The sequence below is a fragment of the Vulpes lagopus genome, chromosome 4 (genome assembly GCF_018345385.1).
Source record: "Vulpes lagopus strain Blue_001 chromosome 4, ASM1834538v1, whole genome shotgun sequence".
NCBI lineage: Eukaryota > Metazoa > Chordata > Mammalia > Carnivora > Canidae > Vulpes > Vulpes lagopus.
This window is the reverse complement of record NC_054827.1, coordinates 130,398,780-130,408,559: the sequence shown is the minus strand read 5'-3', so window position 1 is coordinate 130,408,559 and position 9,780 is coordinate 130,398,780. Positions and strand designations below refer to the sequence as shown.

The window sequence follows — 9,780 nt, the reverse complement described above, 5'->3', positions numbered from 1 at the left end:
GAGCATGTGGAAATTGAAATTCTCTCTTCCCATAGCATCCTGGGAATGGGCCACCAAAGCTAAACAGTGAATTTATCCTAAGAAAGAATCGGACAAGTTTACAAAGTCAAAGATGGTCCTTGCAGCATTATTTACAATAGCAAAGAATGCAAACAACCTAAATACTCAGTGATCTCCTGCATCCTGCCCTCCTGGACCACCCAGAGTCTCGTCTCCACTGCTAGCTCATCTGGGAAGCCTCCTAGGTCCCCCAGGACTCCTCACCTGACCTCACCACACCTCTTGCACACCTCTGCTATAGCAACTGCTTGCACTATGATCCTTTGCTTGGCATGTTTTTCTCTTTCTCTTTTTAAGTAATCTCTCTGCCCAACATGGGGCTTGAACTCAGGACCGGGAGATCAAGAGTCTCATGTTCTATAGACCAAGCCAGCCGGGGGCCCTGGAATGTTTCTCTTTTAATGATGCCAAAGCTCAGCAAATCACAGTAGGCCAGCCCAGCACCTGTTTTTGTAAATAGTATGTGTGGGGACACAGCCACCCATTTGTTTACATATTGTCTCTGGTAGCTTTTGCAAAGAAGACCAGATGACCCACAAAACCTAAAATATTTACTCTCTGTCCCTTTATTTACTTTCTGCCCAGAAAGAGCTTGCCAACTCCTGAACTATGCTATGAGCCCTTTGAAGAATTAGAACATCTTATTTATTTCCGTACCCTGTAAAGCCTGTGCGGTGCAGGTACTCTGTAGGTGTGGCATACATGTTTGCTGAGTCAACCGATGAACCCAAACTGCTAAACAGGCAGTGGTTCTCACAAGTGTATGTGCATCATATCTACCCTGGGCATTTGTTAAAATGTATGTTCCCTGCCAAATTTCTACTAGTCTGATTTGATCAATGTGGGAATGAAACTAGGGAATACACATTTATTCATAACACATTCCCGAGGTGACTCTGATTCAAAAAAACTTTAAACTAGCACTGTCAAAAGACGCTGATGGTAATCAGGCAGGTTTCTTGCAATGTGGTAGACTAGATAACCTGAACCCTCTGCTACTTGCTGGAAAGAAGCCTACAGAACTTCCCTGAAATGCAGAGCCAATTCATAAAAACCAATAAGGGAAATGTCCAGGGCACACACACACACACACACACACACACAAAGGCAGGAACTGACAACCAGAGCAATTGCACAGGTGCCCCGTGGCCACCCTGAGTGGACGAGGTGCAGAGTCTGGGCAATTAGAGTCTTGGGTGTTAGTAGGTAGCTGTCCACCAGACAGCTGGACTAACACCCAAAGGTTAGCCCCATGGGTGACAGCAAATGAGAATTGAAGGCCCCATCAGAAAGCAAGGACCCTTGACAGACTAAACTTCAGTGAAGGATCAGAAAAGCCCTCCCACCAGCACAGAGGAGCTGACCGACCTGCTGGTCTCTCTCATATCATCCTTTAAGAACTCATGCCTGTAGCTTGTCTGCACTCATACTCACTGCTAGCAGTTATGCTCCTCACAAGCTTGGAGAACCCAAAGTGGGAAAATTAACCAAAAAGGACAGGCTAGCTATGATTATGAGTCGGTATTTGTTGGTTGTTTTAGAAATTAAGTTGGTAGCCTAGTGTTAGTGGGGGTGGGTGTCTGGGGAACCTGGAAGCATCACACAAAGAATCCGCTTGGAAGGCATCCCTCAAGCCTGGTTGCAAATCTTGTCCACTGAAAATGAGCTCACACTCCACAATTACAAACCCACGAAAGTCACTCGGCAGACACAACCAAGTGCAAATAATAGGAGCACCAAATTCTGCTGTTTCTCATCACCTTCCCGACCCCACCAGTTCCCAAACCCCATGCTGCTTTGACCCCGTCCTCACTGCAGTATGTTGCCAACCCTGGCAATCAGGGTGAGCTTGTTAAAACATAATCTGATCATGTCTTTCCTCTGCTCAAAATCCTCCAGAGCTTCTTTCTCCATTTCATGCCAAATTAAAAGGTGAGGCTTAACATTTCTAGTCCCTTGCTGCTGTTTTTTGTTTTGTTTTGGTTTGGTTTGGTATTTTTTTATTCATGAGAGACACAGAGAGAGAGAGAGAGGCAGAGGGAAAAGCAGGCTCCATGCAGAGAGCCCAATGTGGGACTCGATACCAGGACTCCAGGATCACGCCTCGGTGGACAGCAGGCACTAAACCCCTGAGTCACCCAGGATTCCCCCGCCTTTGCTGCCTTTTAGATTTCTGCTCCTCCCCTCACTCTGGGCCCAAAGGCATTGTGAGTTCCTCAAACACACCCCCTAAATACTATGTATTTTACTTCTTCAACTTGTCTGTTGTATCTCGTCCTTGCTATACCGTAAGCATTAGACAGAAGTTTGTCTGTTTGGTTCCTATGTTCCTGGTGCCTAAAATAGTGCCTGGCCCATACTAGTTACTCAATATGTTTTGAATGAATGAATGATCAGTGAATGAATGAATGAATGAATACAATAGAAAAAAACTGTTGGTGCTCGCTTCGGCAGCACATATACTAAAATTGGAACGATACAGAGAAGATTAGCATGGCCCCTGCGCAGGGATGACACGCAAATTCGTGAAGCATTCCATATTTTTAGAAGTCTAACTCAATTTTGAAGGTCGATTTCAGATAATTTTCTCTTGGGCAACAAAACACACCTCTCTAAATGCCTTGTAATATATTTGGATCTGATTGTTTATTCCTCAATTTATGTAAAGAAAATAAAATTAATATATCATCTAATGCTAACACAAAATTTGTAAAAAAAAGAAAAAAAGAAAAACACTGTTGAATTTTAATAAAAGGAGTAATTTGATCATATTAATGTTTAGAAAAATCATTCTTCACATGAAAACCATGATTATCATTCCCCACCTATCATCCATGTGTATTGCTTTAGAGGCCATGGTTTCTTCCCCTTGTGAGGTCAAGGGAAAGGGAACCATTGTTATCACTACTTTGTAGATGAGTAGACTGAGGTCTGGAGACCTTATTGTCTTTCCCAGCTTCACACAACCAGCAGCCCCCACTGGACCCAGGCTTCAAGATACCTCAGTCGCCTTTCTTACCTGCCAGTCTTCTCCTAGTTTCAAGTTCCGGTGTGAAATCTCTCTTGACACATGAGGGATTTTAGAGCTAAAAACCCAAAATCAAGAGTTCTTAAAGAATAGTCCCAGAGATGAAATGTCATTTAATGAGGGGGTCTCATGGCAGGATTATTTGTGTAGACATTTGATCCAGGAAGGGTATGAAGTGGCTCTAAGTTATTAGTCAGAGGGAGAAGAGTTTCAACTGACTGCGCCAGTCAGGTGCCTCTACCCATCCATGCTAATATGGTTCAGTTGAGGTAGAAAGTCCACCGGACAGGATCAAGAAATCCTAGACTCCAGCCCCACCTCACCCCTAACCTCACCCCCCATTCGCTGACCATTCTGGGCATGTTTCCTCATCAACAAAGAAGCAGAAACTCAGACTGAAGAGACACTGTGTCCACTCCAGCTCCACAATCCTATATGTAAGGAGTTGATGGTTGAGCTTGAGAGACCCAAGGACTGGCTCCCTTTATCTAGTGGACACTCTTCTGACCATATCCATCTCTGTAGCATGAACCCAAACACAGCTTTTGGCCTCCTTGGTGATCCTGGTAACTCCCAGAAGCCAAAGCCTGCTGTCACTGGAAGATGTGCTAAGGTAATACCTTAGGAATGACTTGCCATTTACTGACCTAGCATAGAGGACCTGCTTAAAGCTCAGTGTCTAAGGTCTGAGTTTGAATCTTGGCTCTACTTCTCACTGGCTGGGCACCTTCCACAGGTCAGCCTTCTACCTCTACTCTCTCATCTGCAGTCACAACCAGGTAGTGTCACAAAGGGGGCTCAGTGAGACCAGCACCAAAAAGCACCAGGGACCCAGAGAGGGCAAAGTCTCTCTATGAAACGAGCATCATTGAGATTATCTAGGAACTCACAAGGGCTTCAAAAAGACCTTCACTGGCTCACCCTCTGTTGTGCCCTTGCTCACAGTCTTTGCCACCTGGCCAGAGCCCACCAGGACCACAACACATCTGTGCTTTTGGCACAAGATATCACAACACAGACTGCAGAGAAATGAAAGGACAATTTGCAAACACCCACATCCAAAGTCCCAAGGGGATATTGCCAGCCACACCCATCAGAATAAACAGTTTTGGGTTTTATTGGGGAAATGTGGTTTATAAACAGAGACCTATCCTGAGAATGCTTCCTAAGGTCTGTCATGCAGCACAAAGGCCCTGCCCACCTGCCCTGCTCTCCCTCAGCCCCTGCTCCCTGTCACCCATCTCTCAGGGCCTGGCACAGTCTGACCACCCTCTGCTGGGTACCTCTACCCTGTCAGTGCCAAACTCCCCTCAACATCCAGGTCGGTCTCTGCTTAAATATGACTTTCTTGGGGTACCTGGGTGGCTCAGTTAAGCAACTACCTCTTGATCTCAGCTCAGGTCTTGATCTCAGGGTCATGAATTCCATCCCCATATTGGGCTCCATACTAGGCATAGAGCCTACTTTTAAAAAAAACAACTGACCTTCTTAAGGAGGCCCTCCCCCAGAGGAATTCCCCATAAGGCAAGTTCCTCAGGTTTGCTTTCTCAGTCCCCTAATAGTACTTATCATACTGGCAACTACTAAATAATTAGTGTAATTTCTTTTTTTAAGATTTATTTATTCATTTGAAGGGGGAGGGTCAGAGAGAGAAGGAGAGTTTCAAGTAGACTCCCCACTGAGTGTGGAGTGTGACTTGGGGCTCGCTCTCACGACCCTGAGATCATGACCATAGCCAAAACCAAGAGTTGGACACTTAACTGACTATACCAGTCAGGCACTCCCTAAATTATTAGTTTATTTTAGTTTCTGTCTTTCCAACTCACTGCTCAGCTGCCAGGCCTGGCATCTAGCAATTTCCAAACTCTTGAATGAATGAATGAATGAATGAACGAATGAATGAGTGAGAAAGAGGGGAACCAACATTTTCTGAGCTCCTACTATGTGCCATCCTCTCATCTCCTGCTTCTTACTCTTGGGGGTGGGGTTGCGGATGAGAAAGCATAGACAGGAAAACTGCACAGGGTCTCCTGAACGAAGGAGTGGGGGCCACAGCCCAAACACAAGGCTCCTCTGTGACCTCTTGCTGCTCCATCCCCTGGGGTCCCAGCAGAGCCCCTGAAGTCTCTAGGGTCACCCTGAAAGGGGTCCCCACATGGCAGCCAAAGGATAAACTCTGGTGGGAATAAAGTTGTTGGCACATGGGGACATTTATGGAACATGAGTTCCCTTTCTGTCTTGACTCTGTGTGGCTTAAGTGTTCAGCGCACTTACCAGTGTCTTGGAGGTTGTGGGGTGCAGGGTGGGGAACCTCATTCCACTTCGCCAGACCTGAGTGAGGCTGGAGGAGGCCAATAGGGGCAAGGCATGTCTGGCCAGGCCTGAGCACAGAGGTGATTTGCGGGGCTCTCATGCGAGCAGACAGGGCTTAGGCATGTGAGGGCCCCCGCCTGGTGCAGGGAATTTGATGGAGTTACTAGGCTTCAGTGTGAGCACAATGGCGTCCCAGGAAGCCAGCTGAAGGGAAAACAAGATTACACAAATCCTGCCGGCTCATGGACTCATCGGGTTAATGAGGCTTGATGCCTGCCACTCTGCAGTAAAAGAAATTAACTGTGGTCCCAGTGCTCACCTCACATGACGGGAGATGGAGCCTCAGACTGCACATTTGTGGACCAGCTCTTAACACACTGGCCTTGACTGTGGCCTTGAGGGGGAGCCCTCCTCCTTCCTTCTGTCCATCCCTCCCATCAAATACTGAGCAGTCAGTCCTCTCCTTAAAATTGACCTAGGACCTGTCTGGCCTTGACAGGTAGTATATGATAGGTAAACTAACCATGATAACTGATAGTTGAGTGCTTTATGTGTCACTCACTTGTTTTACACCAGATAACACCCATACAGTCTTTAAGATGGGGACTAATTATTATTCCTTTTCATAGAAGAGGGCAGGAGGGTGCAGAGCCAGGATCTGAACCCAGTGTGAGGCTCTCTGTGCAGGGCCCAGAAGGGCAGAGGCCAGCTCTGTGAGAAGGCACTGGGACAGATATCACAGAGGAGGCTCTGGGATAGCTCTTCACCTCTCTGAGCTTCAGTCCTCTGCCCAGTTAACAAGTATATGAAGCCCTGCCTCACAAGAGTGAATAAGGATGAGAAGTGGAAATGCATGTGGGATAGGGACCCCAGCACATGACAAAGAGCAGAGCAGAAGAATGGTGAGAACCCACAGCCATTGTCTGAGGGCCCAGGAAGGCAGAAAGGACCACAAGGTCAAGTTACAGTGAGGCTAGTGACTCTGAGAATCAGATAGCCCTGGGATTGGAAATCTGGCCCACCGACCAATTGTGGAAAGTTGGACCCAACTATAAACTAACTTCTCAATAGTAGGGCCATGGCTATAGGCCCCTTCATCTGTTTAGTAATGCCCAGCCAGGGCCTGCATATAGGATGTTGGATGGAGGGTGGATGGATGAGTGGATAGATGACAGATTGATAGTGGATGGGTGGGTGAATGGATGGATGATGGATGAATGAATGAGTGGGTAAATGGATTAATGGATGCACACATGCATGAGTGGGTAGATGAGTGGGTAGATGAATGGATGTTGGATGGAAGAATGGATAGATGATAGGTAGATGGGTGGATGGATGGATGGATATGTGGATGGATGCTGGATGCACAGGTGGTTGGATGCACAGGTGGTTGGATGCTGGATGGATGGGTGGATGGACAGATGATGGATGAATGGATAGATGAATGATGGATGGTTGATGGGTGAATGAATGGATGGATGGACGGATGGATGGATGGATGGATGGATGACAAATGGATGGATGATGGATGATGGCTGGATGGACAGGTGGATCAATGGATACTGGATGAAAGGGGAGTGGGCAGATGGGAAGCATGGACACAGGATAGGATTGGGTGGATGGGAGATGCCTGGGTGTTTTCTTGGATAGACATGGATAGAAGGATAGGTGGGTGGATGAAAGGGTGGATGGACAGAATTTCAGAACTAAGAGGGACTGATCAGCTCAATGCACCTTTTCTTCTTCAAGTGAACAAAGCCCTGAAGTGAGGAGACGACTTGCTCAAGTTAGTTAAGCCCTCAGTGTTTCCATCCTGCTCCTCCTCTCTTCAAGTTTCCTGGGGTTGTTTATCACTGGGTTGTGACTTAACTTGTAGCAGAGAATGTGGATCATACCACCCATGGTCCCTGGCCTGTGCCATCATGGTCCTGTCTTGTTTAGCCTTCATGGGTATATTCTCACCAACTCTGAAGGCCACACTCTCCCATCTCCTCTGGGACAGCCACCCCACCTGGGGGACCAGGAAGCCAGTTCCAGGTTTAATATTGCTATGGGCAAGAATAATCATCATTATTATCAGTATTGAGCCTCTACTTGATGTCACCTATAACTGAAACTTCATGGAGATGTCAAATAACAATGATGACAATGTCTGTAATGGCCACAGCTAACATTTACCTAGGACTTAGGTGGCCCAGACATTGTGTTTAGCATCAACTCAGTGGGGTGACCATCATTCTTTTACAGATGAGGAAACGGAGGCAACAATGGCTAAGTAACTTACCTAATGCCATGCAACTTGAAACTCAAGAAACTTGGATTGGAACCCTTCCGACGGCAGGCTTGTACACCTCACCTTTCTCACACCGGCTCACACTGGCTCCCAGATTCCACAGACAAATAAAGCCCCTGATCACAGTCAGCTGCACCTCTGTGGGAGATTTCACAGCATTTTCTACTCAACTCCTCATGAATCCTCACAAAGGTGGGAGAGTGGGTGCACGTGAGTCCTGCCCTCCCCTGGACCCTAAAGCTCTCTCACACCCCTTGGTCCTGGAGGACTTGAAGTCAGCAAGCTTGGGTTCTCCTCCCCTGAGTTCTGCAACTAACTACACAACATAAGGAAAGACACTGAGTTTCTCTGAGCCTCCTAAATAACAGGTAAGGCTCACTCTGTCTTTTAAGGTTATGTTGCTGGGGAGAGAGACCAAATCCCAGGGCCAAGGTTTTTCAAAGTCACCCTGGGGGCTCGGGTCCCTTAACACCTAAGTGTCAAGGAAAGGCCATTTAAAAAGGAGCCGCCTGCATAAAAAGGAGGAGAGTGGGAAAGCTTGAAGTCTGCTGGAAGATTCCTCACCTATAAAGCTTCTGCGTGCGCTGAGAGGAACTTTACAGGCAGCTCCGGATGCTGGGCGGCCCATCCGCCAGCCACAGAAGAGGAGGCGAAGCAGAGATGCAATCCCACTGAGGCTCTTATTCAAACAGCAGAAGAAACTGTCTAAACATTGGCCAGGCCGCCAAGGCCACCAGAGCCTCCTGCAAGCTTGTCATTCCAGGAGCTGCGAGGAGAGAGCCACCCGGCCCCACAATAGCAGGGAGCTCTGCCAGCCAGGGCACTTCAAAGACGCTGACGTGTCCTTGTCTGGGGGCCACTGTGACTCCTACAGCCTGTGCAGAACAGATGTTGCACCCTGAAAGAGCCGCTGGGGACAAGGAAGTGCACGCAGTGTAGCAGGAGCCGGGAACTGGGGGAAGCCCCCAGGCCAAGGTCAGGGTCCCACTGCAGGAAAATCAGTGAAGCAGCAGAACCCACCAATCTTGCCTGTCGGACTCAGAGCCGGTGAGCTCTTTCCTTAGTTCTGCTGTTTCTGCTGCTGGCTGCTCAGTGCCCCTCACTGCTCACCAGATGGGGCGGGTAGGTAGGTTACCTCAGGCTGCTTGCACCAAAGGGGAGTCTAGCCTTTGAGACACCAGAGACAGCCCCTGGCACAAATGACATCGGTGCCCCACCGGAAAACCTGGCAGCCCAGAGGCCACTACAGACATTCTCAAAACACCACAAAGAACATCCATCTCTCCGCTGCAGGGCTCGACTGGCTTGGCACATGGGACAAGCCAGGAGCACTGGAAAGTGACATTCTAGGAGCCACCCTCAGCCAGTGAGGACAAAAGATGGAGGATAAATCCCCTGGGGCCCTGCCCACAGTGGGGCAACTCTGGGGTGCCTTGTGCATGCTCTCAGAAGTGCTGGGGAACGGAGTCCTAGTTTCCCACAATGGGCTCCTTCCTGCTCACTTCACTCTCTGCATCACTTCCCTTTCTCTTCTGCTTTCACTGCCCTCCCCTGGGATCACCGTCCACATGAAATACTGGAATCGGGTCTTCATCTCAGGATCTGCTTTGGGGGAACCTGTGCTTAGGAACAACCTTGTAAGTAAAGGATGCCATGCCAAAGGGGAACCCCAAGATACCCCTGTCCATAATGCCCATTTTCAGCTCGTCCTGTCCCTGGATTCCGCCTTGTTTTAATTATCTGAATACTCACCTGGTAATACTGCTGTCCAGTTCCAGCCTTGCCTGATAGTGGAGATTAGAGCTTGGGCTCATTTTCCAGGCTCCCTATGTCAAGTTCTCTGCCTGGAGTCACTCTGATGGATGCTGTTCTCTGGGCCCTGGATGCAGGTAACTCCTCCTCTGAAGCCACCCTTCTTGTGACAGAATCACCAGTGTGACTCGTTCTCATTTATCTTGCATACTGTCATGAATTTTCTACAGCACATCAGTCCCATGAATGAGGTAGGACCACAAAAGGAGAGTCAGTGATGACCCCATGTGTCTGGATTGGGCCAGTGGGTGGATGGTGATGTCATTCAACCAAA

General features: G+C 48.1%; 1 non-coding gene across 1 annotated transcript; it reads left to right on the top strand.

The window, feature by feature from the left end:
- The first annotated feature begins 2,498 nt into the window (after window positions 1-2,498).
- LOC121490327 lies at window positions 2,499-2,605 on the top strand. The gene has a single exon (XR_005987632.1). It is a non-coding gene; the product is annotated as a U6 spliceosomal RNA (small nuclear RNA).
- Window positions 2,606-9,780: the final 7,175 nt, after the last annotated feature.